Below are 16,718 nucleotides of genomic sequence, written 5' to 3'. Positions count from 1 at the left end.
TTGGTGTTTTATTCTACATTGCAGGGCACTGTGGGTAACTACCATTCGACATAGAGTATTTCTGGTTAGAATTAAGCAGGGTTTATAAGGTGCATACGAGAGTTCTCTTACTCTCAAGATGCACAGGAGCAATAATGAGAAACGGAGCTTAGAAGGCTTCTTATTATTAATATTGAATGAAACTCCAGTCATTCTTAATGCAACGGCCATCTTTTGATTTAACTGCTCTGTTTGTGCCGCAACAAACATGATTTCGGAAATTGCTTTCCTTTTAAATGGTGACTTCAGCATGCTTTTTAGTTGAATAATCATATTTATTATGATAATGTCCATAATTTTTGTCTAATTCACTATATTTTTTGTAATTATCTTGTTAACGCAACATTGCAAAATTTCATTCCTCTGTTTCTTCTTCTAATCGCTAAACGTCATTAACGCTTGGGAATATAACAAAAACATTCTTATCATCAAGCCATAAATTCAAGATAAAATTTAAGTGCCAGTTCTGACTTTAGCTGAAAAGATTTTCATATTGAACTTGATATGTTTCACTGATATCGTATCCCGTGATTTCAAAGGCGCACGGAGAAAGCGAAATTATCTAGTTCTGATTTGTTATCATCACATCATAACAAACGTTAAAGTACTAATTATAGCCCAAGCCCTAATGGCAAAAAATAATGGCCTTTAAGGAACCTACGGATAGCTGCTAGTGGACTATTTTCCCCTGCCCTTCAAAAACTTGAACTTATTGCTCTATCTTACTTATTAAGAGGTGTCCCCCATTCATTAAAGCATCTTTCCATTTGCAACATATAGATGATAATCGATTATAAAGATTCTATTTATTGGTGTAAAATCTAGAAAATAAAAAATTCATGGAATAAAACTTTTTTAATTAGAACCATTAGAGTTTGCTTACGTTTATATGAAACAATTGGCTGTCAACTCTCATAAACCTCCATTCAAAGAACTTTTAAATCATTCCTGAATTTTCTAAATCAAAATAACAAGACATTCGATTCTATGCTCGTCATCAGTATTAAATTTGAAGTCATGAACTTACAAAGTGTGAAAGCTTCCTTCTAAAGTTTGCTTTCTTCTCGCTTCTAACGTTCAGATCAAACTGCGATTGAGATCAGCCACAAGAATCTTCCTTTGCCAGTTAAAAGTCAGCCAGCTAACATCTAAGGGTTGAAATCTTTAGAAAACGTCATCAGCCAAACTTTGGAGACAAATGCCAGCGAAAGAGGATTCACCTTGTGTTAGCGAATGCTTGCACCGATCTGACCCAAGAGTGGCTTTCACGATTGGCTATTGGTCTTATATGGAAAGTAGTATCACCTGCGTTTCGAGCAGATGGCATGCATACGATCTTTGAGCAAGTAGTTTTAATTTACAGAAGAATCGGCCTTGATATTCATACCTTTATTAATAATAGTGAATTTTAGAGCATTTGCCTTTAGTGTTTAAAAATATAAAGCACAATTTCATAGATCATGTTGCCTAGATAAAAGAAATTTAATCTCAAAGTTGCAAGTTTTGATTGCTTGAGTAGAATATATTCACTAGATCATAGAGTTTTAGTAGATCCTAGAGCGTTTTTGAATCAATAAAACGAATGACAAAGAACTTGTTTCTTGGTCTCAAACGCTCTACAAGACATGGGCTTTCTAGCTAGACACCTAATCATGGCGTCTGTCTACATCGTTTTGAGTGAATGAGTTAAGTTGGGAGAAATATGGCTGGCTCAGTAGCTGAGAATAAGGCCAATTATTGACACAGAAGTTGGTGATTCACTCAAGCAAAGAAGGAAAGCTTTTTGTGATTGTAGACCTGTTTCCCGTGGTTCGTGTAATTATTTTCTTCTAAAAATCTTAGTCTTTGCGTTTTATGAAAAGAAGTAGAAAAATAAATAGAGCTATATTTGAACAGCTTTTCACACAGAGGTTTTAGGCGAAAGTTAAAGTCATAATAAATATTATAAGATGAAGTTCTAAAATGAAGATTGACTGCAAAACAGGATAGATTGTTTGATGAAATGAATTCTGTTCTAATTAAAGTATAAAGTTGCCGACGAACGAGCAAGATCTTTAGTCTTGGAACCAGAAGGTTCGTGGGCGTAGTAAAAAGCAAGGGCATGCCCACCTAGAGACTTCCATCAGAGTTATTGAAGTGGGATGTCGGTTAAAAACAAAAATCACTTTAGAAAATAAGCTAAGTTTTAAGAAAAGTAAAGAATCTTTCAAAAAATTCACCCAGCAATGTGCAGCTCGGAGTCTTTTTATGTGTTCTGTATTAAAATGTCAAGTAACAATGAAGAAAGATTTTGAATCCTGCAACCCTTGACCATAAGAAAATTAGTCCCGCAATTATCCAGACCATTACAACGTCCTGGAACATAATTTGGTTTAGTAAGAATATAAAATAGATCATGTCTTTGAAAATCACTTGTATCTTTGCTCCATAAGTGATGCTTTATCTAAAGCGTGTTTAATTAGCAGGAAAAAAGCTACACAGAGACAAGTGTCGCATTTCCCATTAAATCCATATTGGCCGAGATGCATATTTAACATTCCTTTGTCACCCCTGTCATGCTGCAGGTTGATAGGGCTTTCGGATCAGATGCTTTTGAAGTCTATGATTATTAAGTAAATTGTTGAAAGGTGCAATCACGGCCTGAAAACCGTCAATATCTCTACTAAATGGTGGGCAATTGAATATTAGCTAAAGAAAAATAGCAATGGCCAAGATAAACTCAGCTACGATTAGATAGCAGTCGCATTTCTATGTTTTCCCTTTAGCCTTTGCCAATTGCTGAGAATTCTTTTTCTATATAAAAACGCATACTTTACCTGTTTAGTATGACATTATATTTAATAAACAATATTTCTGGGTTTTTATGATTCTCTGATTACCTAAATATTGCTGATAAAATATTTTAGAAATTTGAAAAGAATACTGACTCATATCAGCTTATCTCAGACTGAGAAGAAATTTGAACTACATTTGTTGTTATAACAGAACGTAAAAATTGAGGCAAATGAAGCAATACAAAAATTCATCTGTTTGCAGGAAACTAGGCATTTAACATTAACAGTACCGTAAGAAGGATGGGTTTATTGGGGTCCATCAATGTTTGAGAACAAATGGGATTTAAGGTACATTGTTCTAGTCAGCCACGACTACGTCTAGATGGTAAGAACAGTCGTTCTGACCAATTATCTTAAAAATTACTGACATAAACACCTGATAATATGTTAATTTGACGAGCCTACATCTAAATGATAAGAGCAGTCAATCGTGACAATTTTGTTCAAAAGCAATGGCATTTTCACTGCTTTAACAGTACCGTAAGAAGGATGGGTTTATTGGGGTCCATCAATGTTTGAGAACAAATGGGATTTTTAGTTAAGTATTAAAAAGAAGAGTCCCTACAAAGATGCCTTGAGGAACAACACAACTGATCTGAATATAGTAAGATATATTGAAAATATGTGGGAAACAGCTATCAGTGGTTTTGAAATAAGTGTTTACACTGCTGACTAATTCTTCGATAAACTGATTTGTACGACGATATCACAAATCAGGAAAATCAGATTATGGCAGACCTCATCAACATCATATTTTGATTTTAAGAATGTTAAACGACGGTTCTTCTTTGATGTCATGTTTTTTGCTACCACTGACAATCTCTATCGAAGACAATAGAAATTCTTTCCTAAAGGACTCTACAAACAGCATTAAAGTGGTTTACCATTTAACGAATCCATATTGAAAATTCCACTAATTGAAAAGCTAATAGCATAGATTTCGAGATTTTTCATTTTATACAGTTTTACAAATATCTTTTTCATCAGCAGTTGGTGACAGTATTTGTAGCACAAATGTATAAAGTTAACGAACAAAGAAGGGAATGTCATTTGCAAACGACAAAGTCACAAAATTTCTAAAGAGTTAAGGAATGAATTATTCAACGAACAACCATATTGGAACCTTTTTTTAATCTGAACACAAAAAAGCCTGGCACCATTTTGTAAAAATCTCTGAATAATTCACTGCACAGAATTTGAGAGAAATCAAATTAAAATCAAATTTTATGAAGAAAGCTCGATTGATAAATATAGATTGTAATTACAGTATTTTTTGTACATTTCTTTTTTGTCATTTGTGATTCTGCAAGTCATGTTACTTTTGGCTTAAAATATTCACATTTTCATAGCCATAATAAAAAACCTCATTTAATTTTGTATTCCCTGCTACATTTTGGAATAAAAGCTAAATCTTCTTGACATATTATGCGGGCTTGCAACTGCAAATTCGTAAAAGTAATTTAGGCCAAGCTATAACGATAAATTTTTTGGCAATATCCAAAGAGTGCTGGAGTTTGGGGAAAAATGGAGCAAAACCCCGAAATTTGGGGAGACCTGTGATAGTTTCAGACAAACTCTAAGCTAAGGTATAAAAAAACCCTTAACCCTTTTTTAAGGATTATTGAAGAGCCCAGCACTTACTTCAACCCCTCTGTCTTAAGAAAAATGTTATATTAAAAATTCAAAATTTAATATAATAAATGCGTATTTTTTTCAACACCCCTCGCCAATCAAATGTTTGATTCGGCTACGAACCAACCATATTTCTTTAATACACCACCTCTTTGTTAATATCTCAGGCTAGCTATTATTTTTCACACTGTTGCTGAGAAGACAAGAACCGCTGGGCAGGGTCTTTCATTTGCACTGAACGTAACTGTAGTACTTCTGTGACCCATTTTGCGTAGACCTTGTGACACTAGAGATATCATTTCTGTTAAAATTGGAAAGCAATCGCAGCTCGAGATAGTCAATTGAAGATCTGGTTGGTAGTGAGTAATCAATTCGATTTGATCATTCGTTCAAACACTGGGCAAATGATTAATGTAATGAGGTGGAAAGTTGAAAATCCTACTGTAAAACAATCATTGTGGCACTATGAAAAACAGAAATATTAGCTGTGTTTTAACAATATGCAAAACTGCCAAGGAAACAGTGAATCAGTACTAAAGTAACACCTCATCAAAACTCATTAAAGAATATCTTTCTCGGACAATTACCATGACAACAATCTTATTTTTCGTAAGCTTACTGTCCAGGTGTCATAATCCCCTGTCTGGAATATCGCAAAATTCTATTTCTGGATAAGCATTTTTGATACTGTTTGCAGGGCCGTCGAGAGGCAGCTCGGGCCCGTGGAGACTAACAAAACTAGACCCCCTTAAGAAAATTTTCTGTGGCCACGCCCTTCAGTCTCCCGGAGAACAAAACGACCCCAAATGATCAGCATTAGGCCTAAGACAAAGAAGAAGAAAACCCATTTCCCAAGCAGTAGAATAAGCAATAAGCGAACGATCAAGTGTTGGATATAAGATTACAATAGAAACTTAAACATTACACCCGGGCACTTTTCAGTTAAGATGGCAGGGGGTTTTATCTAAATTGGTCATAATTTCAAATGAATAGTGAAAAACTAAGAATTTCTGATCACTTGCACCTCTGGTTTTTGAAAGAATAAGATATTTTTTCGAACAAACGGCATCTCTTGCCTAAAGGGGTGCTTATTCGTTAGAGTGTTTTATTGCCATTAACATTATAATGTTTTGTTCTTGTTCTTGTCTATCTATCAGTGTTATATGACCAATTCCTTCTATCAAAAAATTCATTTCACACTAGAAAGACGTCAATTTTGAATCCCTTGTTACTGCAAATTAATAACAAAAAGAAAGAAAGAGAGAGAGAGAGAGAGAGAGAGAGAGAGAGAGAGAGAGAGAGAGAGAGAGAGAGAGAGAGAGAGAGAGAGAGAGAGAGAGCGCGCTTTATATTGCAATAGTCAAGTTTGAAGGCCTTTGAGTTGAGAATAAAATCAGTCATTTTGTTATGCTTGAACTTGTGGGTTGTTCAATCTTTTTTCAAAAAAATTCTTTCTCATTTCAACCACGAAAGCTATTGCTAAACATTTTTACTTGAATTCAATGCCCCGCCAAGTTTAAATACAAGGCGCGAGATCTGACCATGATGCATTCATTTGTAAGAGCATAGCTCAGCAACGGATTTGTGATTGAATGAAGACTGGGGCATCTTAATCGAAAGCTTTGGAAGGAAAATCAACTGGCGACATATGTGCTTTAAGCATAACTTTGAATCTATTTTCCTTGCTATTCTTATTAAAATTTCAAGCCTTTCTGATATAATAATTATAAACAACGTTTGAAATGTCTTACCACAACAGGGGCGGTGCCAAGAAATTCAAAGTGAGGGGGGGACTCGAATTGATAGCTTTATTAGACTAAAGAACCATTTTTTGAAAATCGTACTTAAAAGCTTCGCGATATCTTATATGCCTTTTATGGGACAATCTTTATACTAGCGGTACATTGGAAGGGCCGGTGAGAAGTTTTCGGAGGCCCTAGGTATTTCTGAAAGAAGAGGCTTGCGGCCACGCTCTTTAGATAAGCTTAAAATACATTTCAAAATGTTTCTTGCAATCATTTTCTTGCAATCGTTTAAAACATTTTGCTATTTTCAAGGCATGCTTTTAGTACTTTTGATTAATTCCAGTCTTGAAATGGAATTCATTGCTTTATATGGCCCCATAGACCTCTCATTCCTTGAAATTAAGCAATAACAGGATTGATCGCACTAGTTTTATCTTCTATTCTTATTCTTCTTATCTTCTTAAAAACAATTTTTGCAAAAGAAGCCCCCTAGCTCCCCCCCCCTCTGGCACCGCCCATGCACAATCGATTGAGCATATTTTTTGGAAATTTGAATACTACTGACTTCATTAAATGCAGGTTTCTTTAAAGAAGTCTAGGGTTGGGAATTCGAACTGTGTTTGTAACGTATACAACTTTCAGTCCTGGTAAACTTCTTTTGTAATCTCTATTAGCCTCACATGATAGTCCTTTAGTCTTGATTCCTACCAAAGGATATCGACTGGTGAACCGTCCATTGTCTTTTTACTTAAAAGGGACAATGGGCCTATTGGTTGAAATTGATATCTTGCACCAGCAGATGACTTAAAACATCCGGACCGTCACTAGCGATTGCGGCGACAAGCCTGGAAATTTGCCTACGAAGCACTCCTACACTGCAAAAAACCCCGTTTTTTGAAACTGATTATTGTCTAAGGGGGTGTAACACTTAACGCCACATCGTAGTAATGGTCGTGTTGGACACCTTTCACCCTTTGAAAAATTTAAATCGATGATATTAATTTCAAGACACTGGAAATATTGAAAGTTGCGCTACGTTCAATTATACACCGCTTCCATATTGCTAGAGATTTTAGGAGTTTTTAGCAAAAGCTTTTTTTATTAAGCATTATATAGTTAGCATTCTATGGAGATTGACAGCTTCATCTACCATCTGTGTGTTCTTATAGGTTCAAGCCTACCATAATAATTAGCTTTTCTTAACCTTTCACAAAAATCTCAACGAAAAGCTGCCATGTTGAAAGACAAAGAATATTATTTAGGCACATAACGCATTCTAAAAAAAACAAAAATAATTAACATAGGAAATAAAAATAAATTGAAAAGCGTGCTCAAGAATTGCACATTATGTTTAGAGAAACAGACCATTAAGAAGTTAGTTATTAACTACATTTGAATATCAATTCACACTATGATTAAGGAAAATTTTTCATTTATAAATTGTGGTAAAACCCAATAGTGGCATCAAGATAATGCAACAAGCTTCGCAAAATTTTAGGAGCCCCTTACTTTGAACGCTACCCTCTGGTCCTGGTCCATTTTGTACCCAATTGAAATATTAGCATGAAATCAAAGTTATAGTTTCATAGTTAATGTGTTTACAGTTCAATCAATAACCTTGAATAATGAAACATTGTTTGGGAGGTTCAGCTGCAAAGATACATAAAACGATGGCGCTATTGCAGTATCTCCTGTTTAGCCATTTGCTTTCATATAATCCTGGTTTTGTGTTTTTTTTACTGTCTCTTAGGTATATGCATCCTTTCTAAAGCTTTCGTATAATTGTATTACAACGATAAGCAACTTCAAGACGGCACAAACAAGACAAGCAAAATGCATCATAATTTTTAATCATGTTTTAATTAGAATAATGCTATGTATTCAGCAATTTTGGGTCATCTTGTAGTTATTTTAGTATAAAAGGCTTATTCAAGATCAGAGAGGTGACAGAGAGTTTTGTGAATTTCTAATTTTTTAATTCTGGTATTAAAGGAAACTTTTGTTTTTAATTAGTTTCTATAAATACTCTCATGCATCTATTTTATTGAATGATTATATCAGGAATTGCATGCTTACCGCTCCATTCATTAAAAAATTATGTTTTGCAGTGAAGTTAAAACAATGATGACCAATGCAACAAGTTTATGGAAAAAATGAGATTCATTAAAGTAAACCTTTTATCAATTATCTAATATATACATTCATACAATTATGGCAATATGCCTTGCTGCTTTACAAAATAGCATAGTGATTTCGCTATAAGGCGCATTTTTTAAATTTGGAACTTAAGGTGCAGTCAGTGGCGTAGCCAGAGTGGGAAGATTGGGGGGGTCAGAAGACCCCGCCCTCTAGAATGCTGGAAAACGGCTCTTTTTAGATGGCTTATAATGAGCTATGCCATTTGTACATGTCAAAGTTTGGTTAATCAAACGTCACAACAAAAATATTTGCATCACAATTCCTCTCAAGTTTTAATTTCTAAATTTTGTCAGGCGAAAAATTTCTAGTTGAAAGCAATATTTTATATATATAATCATAAGATAAATATACTGCGTTCAAAAGTTTTAAACCAAGTCCATTCTCCTAGGAGCAAAATCTGCAAAATCCTTCACAAGCATTTCTATATCTAAATTTTTAAGAAAATCTGATTCGACAGACATCGGCATGAGGTTTAGAGTCTCTCTTGCCCCATAGTGGATCTCAGTCGATTTTTTATTATTTTCAGCTTCGAAAATGCCCTTTCGACATTGTTTGGGAAAAGTGCCGTATTTTGTTTAAAAGGCGTCCAACCGGATTTCGATTGCCATTAAAATTTCGGATTGGTTTGACTATGCCAAGACCTATTCTTACATCCAATCGTCTGTCATAAAACGTCCCAGAGCCTATTGTTAACTCTTCATGGTAGACTGACGGAAACGTGAGCGAAGATTTTCAAAAAACATAGTTTTCTTTTTCTGTCGTTTCATCGTATGTTATCATTTTTTGGCAAATGAAGCCTTGTTGCTCTTATTTTTTTTTCATACCTCCCACCCCCTAAGGTACAAATCTTATTGCAGATTTGTACTTTTCTCAGGGACAAACTTTCTGAGCATTGGGGAAGGGGCGGTTGCCCCCTTGCCCCTTGCCCCCTTGCTCCCTTTGCCCCCTTTGCTCCCTTTGCCCCCTTTGCCCCCTCGCTACGCTACTGGGTGCACTTAAGGTGCTACTTTTCTTATATGATTATTAATTGACTTGATAGCATTGTAAAATCAAGTGAGTCTCGCTAACTGGAAAACAAGTTATTACTTTTCAGTTCTACCGAGTAATCTGCTAGTTACAAGAATGATAGATAGAAATCGCTTTCAACTTTTATCCTAAGGACACACATTAATCTGTAACCTTTGTCAAAGACCGAAATATAACTCTTTGTTTGGGAAGGGACAGCCCTGATAGATAAATGTAAAAACAGCCATGTTTTACGAAACTGCTTAGGTTTTTTTGGGGACCCAAGGTCCCCCGGCCCCCCGGTATCTCGGTCCTTGACATTAGGTGCTTTTTATGATGCTCGGTCAACATTATATAGATAGAACTTTTTCGTGTAAAATGATCGATGAAATGTGGCATAATGTGGAGCATCTTTTTTTAGTACTTTATGCTTCAGCCCACAGAAATCCTTCAAAGAGGGACTTTAGTTTGGAAAGCAAACCTTTGTTGTTGTAAAATTGAGCACAATTGTCTACACTCTTTTTTCACATGAACCAGTAAATTTAGCTTCAAGCTGACTGTTCTTAATCTTCTCGAAAATCTGAGGCTGCATTTTTCTAAACTTGTTCTTAAATTATAAGGGTGTAACTGTAAGCAGTGCAATTGCTAGTTTCTTTGCTCCAGGGAGGTGCTCATTTGTCAACCAAGTGAGTAAGACAACCTTCATTTGCCAACAAGGTTGAATATTCACCGAAAAAGTACCCACACGTGGCAAAAAATCCTCGTTCTTGAGATTAAACGTTGTTCAAAACTGTAGCTCAGCCTCAGCTTGTTCTTTGACCAGTTTTGAGGCTCGTGTTCTTATAAAATTGTACTTTAAATTGTAAAAAAGAGTGTACTGTTTCAAACAAAGAAAGTTCACCTGGGCTTGAGGAAAAATTGATCTCCCTTTAGAATATTAAAAAGGCCTCAGCGTTTTCCTGATTCCTACCCATAAAATGATACTTTTCAAAACAGTCAAGAATTCTAAAGCTAATCAAAGGCAACTTCCTTAGAGTAATGGTTTTCAAAAATAGTTTTAACGGGTACTCTGTTATATCAATAAGCTTGATTTTGACAAAAGAAATTGTGGAACAAATGTTATATAAAACATCATATGTAGCTTTTTGTGGCTGACCCCATTCTACAACTGTCTATTTCCTTCTCAATTCCTCTAACGGTAATATTCTGAATTGTTTAGATTCTGAAGGCGAGGAAGCATTACGTGTAAAAAGTGATCTTCTCAAATATCTGAAAATAATGAACAGTATTCAAAAGTTGCAAACCAAGTCCGTCCTCCGAACAAAATCCCCGACAAGCATTTCAGAATCCAGTTTTCGTAGGGATTGAAGCGCTTTAGCGTTTTAGTTTCTATTTTATCGGGAATATCAAAAGAACATGAAGGACTTTTCTATATAGTATAACTAGGGCAAACTGTTGAACATTCTGTAGAGATATAGAGGAGGGTCCCCTGCGAGCGAAGCATGCAGAACATTTTTACGAAGACGCTCTTGAGATTAGCTTAAAATACATTCCAGAATATTTCTCACAGTCGTTTGCTTGCAGTCTTTAAAAACGTTTTAATATTGTCTGAATTATAAACACCCTCCCTACGGTACTACATCTATTGCAAATTTGCACTTTCCACAGACATCGACATTCTGAGCGCCCGCCCCCTTGCCTTCCCCCGCTACACTACTGATAAGAAGATAAATACTGATGAAGAATAAATAAAGTAAAATCTTGGCGTTACTTTGCTACTACTGACTTCCAAAAAATGACTTTAACCGAATGGAACAAAATTTACCGAAAAAAAAAAAAATATTGGGGGTATCGCACCCCCTACACCTCCCGGTAAACCCGTTCCTGCTTGTCTCTTATTTGAAAAACTGAATAAAGCTGATCCTTTCCGCATACAAGCCCTCAAATCTCAGAGTGTTAGCTTTTGATAAAAATTGCAGAATTGTTGAAAACCTATTTAAGCAGTTGGGATTGGACATTGTTACATAGAAGATCTCGATCTATCTAAGCAGTAACAGCCTGTTTTTTGAGAGCTCGCTGCGCTCGCAATCATTTAGTCATCAGTTTTGCCAACAGATTATTAATATTTCAGAGCGATGCCTCGTTAGGGACTGTTTAATACTCTTTCTCCCCATCAATTTGCTGGTTTTGCTTGTAATCATTTGCGGTATTCAATGCATTTTGCAAACTTTTGACAAGCTGCAACAAAAATTAACTCAAAAAAAAATTGTGAGGGGTCGGCGGCTGCTGATCGTTCGAAAACATGAAACCATTCAAACAAGCTCTCTTACTCTACTTTCGATCCGCACCTGTATAAAAATCCCCCGTTTACCTTTAACAGGACTTTTTATACGCTGATCATTAAAGGACTTTTATACCCGAAAGGTAATAGAGAGGCAAGGCCTTATGATATTTTTCCTGCTATTTTGGAATAAGGGACAACGTGGTACCCACTAGCATAAAGTGGTACTCTTGCATTAAGAAAGCATTTTTGCACCAATGGTGTATCATGTTTCTACAAAAAACGTTTCTACCTTGTTTATAAAGATTGAACAGCAGAATTTTCGAAAAAGATTGTGCACCGCCATGGTTAAGGGGCAACCCATTCCCCCGCACTACCCTCCTCCCAAATTTCGACGTGAGTATCTTCTGCAGCTAATTTGAAAGCCACCTGCTTAAAAACTGTTAATTAGTGACGGAAGAACTAGATTTTACTAAAAAAATTTTGAGTCTCATTTAAATCATTTAAACCTATTCTTAAAATTAATTAGACCCTTATGCTGTTGACAGGTAAAAGCCTGCACCTCAAGCAACCCTTTCTGTCGATAGATCTGACTTCATAACCTCTCCCCAAACAAAAAACGAACAAAGCTTAGAGGTAGCAACTTGTTGTGTAAGTCTCTATTATGTGAATATTAAAGCAATGCCAAACTAAAGAATTAAACAAACCTTGTGTCTGCATTGCTTCAGATTTCAGTCGTTAATATGTTTTTTTCCAGCCAACCCAAAACTCCGTTATCTAGAAATAAAGATGAATTTTGTAGGATTGCAAAAAATGAAGGCTTGTAAGCATTAATAATGAAAATGAAGAATGCTACAAAACATGCATCAAAGTACTTGCTAATAGTAACAACAAGAAGATAAAGCGGCTTCTTATTATAAAAAAACAGCCAGCACGAAAGCTGTCAAAATATCTAAAAAGATAAAAGATAACTTGATAAGTTATATGTGTTATTTTTACGTGAAATAAGGCACCCTGCTGCAAAGAGATTGCAATGCATGGCATCACTATCCAGATGAGTGACAAAGGTATACGCAGTTGGCACAGTCATGAAGGATGTCGCTGAAAATATATCACTGTAGTATTGATACAGTATCAAGATCTCGTTTCCAACTCCACCTGCCCAAACTCCATGACACACATTTCCACACAATGAACCACACAAAATTTCAACTACATGACACACATTGCACTCTACACTAGTTTAAACCAAATACGATAGCTTCAAGACTATGACTGCACTAAAGATAGTGCACGTGAAAAATCTGTCACCTATGCAAGTATCACCTGACATGAGTGGGAAAACCTAGAACAACTGTTCTGCAAGTAATTCTAGAACATGCATTTTTGCTTTTGAACAGCAGCAAAAATATACAAAACGAAAATTTATAGGAGCGCTTTTATTTGAGGACAGCTGCACCACAACCAGGCCCCTATTACTGATAACTGATGATTGATACGAGAGAGGAGACCGTGTTACCAATCATCTAAAAGAGCATTCAAAGAATTAAAAGGCCTATTTAAACAATTAATAACAATTGAGGTAGGTAGGTATAAAAGCAGGTGAATCATTTCATCCAAATATGCGCCACAGCCATCAAGTTGAAAGCAAAAGGCTGAATAGGCCAGGTTCAATAAAACCTTGCTATTTGATGGTTGTGCAGCAATTCAAAGTTAGTATTGATTTTTTGCTGTCAAAATTTTGAAGAATATTACTTTTGTACTTGATTTTTGCTTTTTTTAAATACAATTTGACTTTGTTAGAAAATAATTGAAATGTCAATCATTTTGGCACATTGAAGAAACTGAAAAGAAGCCTGAAGGGCTGTAAAGAAAGCACCTAGATTATCAATTGAAAAACCTGTGTTTTCTTGTATCATGAAGTGAGGAAGCAGAGAATTTCTCGAATACAATTATTTGAAATGCCACCATAGCTCGGTTGCGCTTCTTTATCTTCAAAAGTTTTGTAAAAAAATGACAATTGCACAAAACTTTGCACCAGATGAACATTTAATGAATGGAAAATAATTCAAAGTGAATTGATTTGTGCTTGTTTAGGCCTTTACCAGAGAGTTACGAAAAAATCTGCAAGAGATCGACGGAGCTTTTGTGCATACGAGATCAAAGCACGTTTCAGTGTTAACACTGTAAGATCTGCAATACCTTGTTGTGTTGAAACCAATTTCTCGTAGAAGTCCTTCTGTTTTTGGAAATTATATAGGTGGAAAGAATAAGTAAAGGAAACCATATAGAGTTATTGCTACGATATCAAAAGTAACACTTGCTTGTGCGTCAAACACTAGAAGGTGGCGATCAAAACAGCAATGCGTGATATCTCACGGAATACTGGGAAAACCGATGCAAATGTTTGGCCTGAATCGACAATTCTTTAGCAACCGAAATATAATTCTTGCGCAGAATATCCTAAGACAACGTATGCTGCTTTTAAAATCTAAATATACTATTAAATTCTAATAATAGGGATCCAGAGAAAAAATAACATTTAGCGGAACAAAGAGGATTTTGTTTTTACATTCTAGTCAAAAATCTTTTATAAAAGACCCAAAAAATTCTGCTTTAAAGAAAATGGATATTATTTCATCCAAGAAAAAAGCAAAATAAACAGTCTATACCGCTTTTGATTCCAATCTATGGCGTAAATTTGTTTATATAAATTAAGAGCTTATGGCAAAAAGTTTAAAAGTATGCAAAAAGTAAGTTTATAAGGAATTAATAAGTAGGTTCTTCACTTGTTTAGAAAACATTAGAATGTTTCATAATTTATGTATACTGTTTAGAAATTGACAACAAACCTGAACGGATTTATTTGCTATAAATATTCTCAGTTCTCCTTATATCACAGTAGCTGATTGTGAGCTGTTGCATTAAGCATTTTGGTAACTTATCTTCACAATGTTATTGGTTGACCGTACTTGCCAAGTCCTCTGCAAAGGTTTTCTGTAGCTTGTTTATAAATATGACTTGTCACCAAACTCCTATATGTCAACTTCCTGGCACAAGATGTCAGAAAAACAAGTTCTTCGGCAGATATTAAAAGCAAAAGAATAATTATGTCTGTTTCTGAAGCTGACTAGCCAGAAATTCATATATGCCGTGGCTGATTAGAAGCTAAGTGCCAATAACCAATGATTAATGCAAGATGACGGTCCCTCAATATGATTTGTGAGTTATGTGATTAATCGAGAAGAGATATGCTTAAAACAAGAAAACATTTTCAAAAGATGAAGAGCTGTCTAGTCATTCAAGGAGAAGTCGCTCAAGTATAAAAATGTTTAGGGTCATCAAAAATGATAACATGGAACCGAGATTTTTTGGAGTTTTACTAAATTGCTCTTGCACAATACTTCTGTCTCGTTTGAGTTTCGTGTTAACTTCAAATAATCCAAAGCATTGATAGCTTTACCAGCATATTTTAATGTCTTCAATCGTTTCTACGTCAGACACAGCTATTTCATTCTCTTACTGTTCAGGTGATTTTCAATATCATTAATTTTGGATCTCTTCCAATACTTATTTTAGAACCTAGGAAGAAAGAATTTCGAGGAAGAACTCTATTTAGACCTAGAAAAATGTAGCTATTAGTAAAAGCTTTATGGATTTCTTTAAGTGTCAGATGAATTATGGCAGTAAGCCAAGTTTCAATTTGAAGCATAACCAACAGTTTTGAAAATCTGACTCCCCAGTCTAAACTCCAGAGATCATGAACACACTAAAATTTATCACTGAATTACTTCGTTTATATCAACTCCTCTCTAATGTACAGCTGACTCGTTTATTTGATAAAGCATTTTCTTACTTATCCAAAAACTCGGACTTTCTCACTAAAGCTGTTTTTACTTACTTTGCTTAATTACTGAATGTGAACGTAATTTCTTCTTACTCACTTAAAGCACTTTATAGATCTACTTCTTAGCTGACAACAAAACTCGGGTGTTGTGATAATAAAACTTCCAACAAGCGTGATAATTTAAAGAGAAATATCATCATTATTCAATATTTTGCCCATTATTGCCACTGTCTCCAGGAATTACTACTAATAGATTAGAGTATATGATTGACAAGAAACTCCCAGCTCCTCACAATGTCCTTTGGTACTTAGATGAAGAGCCTGAAGCATTGTCTCAATCATTTTTTTGAGAAAAACATAAAGGAAACAAATAATAATTTCAAGTTCAACAATAAATAAACAACTCACTATAAGAATTCTGGAGGGAAGTTTTGGAAAAATCTGTTAGCTATTTTCATAACTTCTTTAAAACGATGCAGAATTAACTTTGAGTTCTTCGATAAACGTGTTTAATATCGGAAATTACGTAAGAGATGCAAAACAAGATCACATGGAAAAACTGTGAGAAGCAGGCTAAAACGGTGTCTTCACCAGGAGAAAATCTGATCTAATCTCATTGTACAATTCATAACTGGCAAAACACATGACAAGAATAACTTCTAGTAAAATAATTAGCATCTTGAAAATCTCTTAAAGCCGTTGCGATCTTTGATTTCACACATTTTTTAAAACAACCAAAGCATTTGTTAGATTATTCTTTGCTATTTTCAACACTCCTATAGACATTTTTCCCACAACGATAATGAATAGAATATATGGTATGAAAGATGCATGCAAAATATTTACACTAGGGCTAAGGGCGTGGTAGTTTCTACTAACTGATATCTGGTAAATTTAGGAATAAGTATTTTATACGTGCGTGAATGGTTTTGTATTGTTTATTCTTTGCATTGTGGCAAATAAAAGGAAACAGATTGTTTCAGCAATATTCTCTGTTTTTTTGCAAAAGCATTAGCACAGATTTGCGGTTTGCAGCTGCTGCATATCGATAAATGGGTGCAGGACCCTAGCTGAGAGGGATCCCAAAAAGTTAGGATACGTTGCCGATCTCAAACTTAGTAAAGCTAAATTTTCTC

At 35.1% G+C, this 16,718-nt stretch overlaps 1 protein-coding gene across 8 annotated transcripts in view; it reads right to left on the bottom strand.

Annotated features, from left to right (window-relative positions):
* Window positions 1–16,718, bottom strand: part of LOC135684566 (alpha-1A adrenergic receptor) — a 49,684-nt gene that overhangs the window by 11,140 nt on the left and 21,826 nt on the right. For 6 of the 8 annotated variants that reach the window (XM_065200180.2, XM_065200184.2, XM_089115514.1 and 3 more), the window contains one exon: window positions 12,443–12,512. The gene's annotated coding sequence lies outside the window, so the exon portion shown is untranslated. Of the gene's footprint in view, window positions 1–1,066; window positions 4,886–12,442; window positions 12,513–14,587; window positions 15,437–16,718 lie in introns of those variants that run through there. The other 2 variants (XM_089115512.1, XM_065200185.2) reach the window with 2 other exon arrangements.

Source organism: Rhopilema esculentum, unplaced genomic scaffold, assembly GCF_057945365.1.
Source record: "Rhopilema esculentum isolate cy_ngs unplaced genomic scaffold, ASM5794536v1 HiC_scaffold_34, whole genome shotgun sequence".
Lineage (NCBI taxonomy): Eukaryota > Metazoa > Cnidaria > Scyphozoa > Rhizostomeae > Rhizostomatidae > Rhopilema > Rhopilema esculentum.
Note: the sequence above shows the minus strand (reverse complement) of the source record. Positions and strands in the feature narration are given on the sequence as shown.